Genomic DNA, 3069 nt, shown 5'->3' with positions numbered 1-3069 from the left:
AATAAACTAAATTGCCCATAGTGTATGTGTATGAATGAGTGTGTATGGATGTTTTCCAGTACTGGGTTGCGGCTGGAAGGGCATCCACTGTGCTGGATAAGGTGGAAGTTCATTCCGCTGTGGCGACCCTCAATGAATAATGGGACTAAGCCGAAAGAAAATGTCTAATATAATATAATATAATATAATATAATATAATATAATATAATATAATATAATATAATATAATATAATATAATATAATATAATATACCACCTTAGCAACCATACTAAAAATCCCTTTCAACCTTATCCTATAACACACCCTTAACAACTGCAACACCCTGGCAACCAACCAGTATACCGAAAGTTTTGCATAGACAAGCACTCCTACATTTTTTCCAAAGATAATGTAAAAAGTCTCCAAGTTCTGCACTGATATGAACCTAAACGGCACAGAAGTGGAAGTGGATGCAGGAGTTGCACAGCAGTCAGCAGGTAGGCTGAGGTGGAGCGGAGGGATTTAACTACACATACTAAACCTTATTCTGTCACCTGTGGTTCTCCGGCGGGGTGTAAACCAGGAGAAGCTGCTGCCCTGCAGAGTTTCATTAACCTGCCTGCATGTCCCGAAAACCCTGCTTTACGCTTAATCAAACTGCAGCCACCGGCACATTTCCCAGCATGCATTGCAGGTTTCATGTGTGACGGACCCGACACAGTTTCACACTGATGAGGGTCACATAAAACAGCAGAGGGACACGACTGCACTGTAATATTATATGAGAGAGGTCAGAGATGAACGTGTGTCAGATTATAGTCTAATTGATGCATTTATCTTTTTTTTTAATGCATTGAATAGAAAATGGTGACACTTTACAATAAATTATTAATTAATGAAGCAATCGGCTCTCTAGATCTGACAGTTTTAGACTAATGAATTAATTTTTCTGGCATAGACTGACTGGCGTGATTATGCATTCACAATGGTATGAACCGTTATAGGCAACCCAGGCTCATTCTGAAAACCTACCCCTATATATATTATTGGAGAGCGCCAAAAATGTCCCAGGAGGTACATTTTTATTTAGTCTTTGCTTTCACGAATCCACCAGAGGCTACTGTGTACGCTTTTTCAGATCTCAAATTTCTCTCGCGAGTGCCATTCACGCCTGCTGTTCTTGTATAAATCCACCAGAGGTCACTGTCGATTGACTGACTGACTGACTGACTGACTGACCGATATCCCCACCAACCCCCTTCCCCTAAACCCAACCAATAATGTTTTCAAAAGCACCAACTGACCCAGATACAGATACAGGAACGAGAAAACAAAAAGGGTGCTACTTCAGCCTAAACAGCAGCTATGTTGTGTTTACTAGTCCTTTTTCTTCGCACTGTACAAAAACAGAATAGCATCTATTATGCCTGGATTCGGGCGCCTCCAAAATGCAGCCAGCTGCATTGAATGAGCATTCGCTCACAGCGCGTGCTGTAGGAATGAACAAGATTCTCCTTGCAGGGCGCTGCAGTCGTGTAAATAAGCGATCTAGTTTCTCCCTCTGATTTTCCTCTGATGACTCCTTTGAAACTTGGGCTACTCTTGCACTTCATCCATTAGCCATCCATTAGCCTATTATAGGGCGTCTCATATCTTCCCATTCTGCAAAGCTCACTCTGCTTTTTTGCTGGTCCACTGCCATGTCCCGCTACATCCACCCGCAATCGACCCACAATTAATCATAATGTATTTTTTTATTACCCAACCGACTCGCAGATTATCTATGCCCTAATTTGTCACTAATGCCCACCCACTTCCCTAAGCCCAACCGACAGTGTTTTCAAAAGCAATCCAGAAAAAGAAAAGCCCTATTTATTACACTGTCTGAAATACTCAATTCTGATTGCTCAGTCATGACATTCCAAGGTATGTTATTCCGAGATAACAACTGCTAAATAACAACGGCTCAATTTCTCAGAATCACCTTGACCATCAGTCAATATGTTCACATCCATAAACTTACATACACAAACATATCTGCTAAACCACGCTGGGGTTTTTGACTGTTTGGCACCATCTTGTAAATGAATAATGTGCAGGTTACTGTCAAGGTTACTAGCCAGTTTAATTTCTGTCAGCTTTGCGTTTTTGACTGTTTGGCGCCATCTTGTGGCCAAATAATGCGCAAGTTAGTGTATACTCCATCAGCTGTTTCCGTTTTAGTCAGCGTATGAATTCGTATGAATTCGTACGATCTAATTCGTACAATTTAGTACGATTTGCTCATCCGCCAATGACGGTTAGATTTAGGGGTGGGGTTAGGTGCCACGCCTCCTTTTTAAAATCGTACAATTTTGTACGACTGAACTCGTACGAATTCGTACGAATTAGCCACTAAACTGTCAAAACGTAAAATACTTACGTTTTCTCGTGAGATCAGGCTGAATAATTCCGGGGTTTATTAATTCTGACTTCAACTGTAAGTAGAAAGAAGTACATCCAGGAGGTTGTTTTCAAAGAATAAAACCCCTTAGTTTTATACAACAGCGCTTGGCATCGGACTGCCAATAATCCTGTCACATTTTAATCTGCCATAACAACCTTATGGATGTACTTTATCCCTAACTTAGCATCCAGTCAAATGCTCGAACCTAGTCATGCTCTTGTTAAAAAACCATGAGATCTAGTATTTCATCATTGTAGTGCAGATGTTCATCAGGTCTGGTTCTGATGTTCAGGCCCGAGGTCGACGTTCACTGATCAATCTTCCTCTGACACTTCATTTAGACTGCATTAATGTGGAATTAGGAGCCATTATGGCTATTGGCAGGACTTGACAGTCCTGAAATGTGAGCAGTTATCCAGCCTCCTGGGAACTGGCATGAATCTGAATGGACCAGAGCCTATCCAGCCCCCACGACCAAGCTTAATAAGTGATTTGATTATTTTAGCAGCACATTTTCATTCAGCGTGGTCATCACTGTTTTCAGTCTGCTAGAGAAACACGCAGAAGACTTTATTCTGCTTTATTTCTCTCTCTCTCTCATATGAACATATGAAGAGCCTGAATGGCATTATCAACCACACAA

This window comes from Danio aesculapii, chromosome 6, assembly GCF_903798145.1.
Source record: "Danio aesculapii chromosome 6, fDanAes4.1, whole genome shotgun sequence".
Taxonomy (NCBI): domain Eukaryota; kingdom Metazoa; phylum Chordata; class Actinopteri; order Cypriniformes; family Danionidae; genus Danio; species Danio aesculapii.
The sequence above is the reverse complement of the archived record's forward strand: the minus strand, read 5'-3'. Positions refer to the sequence as shown.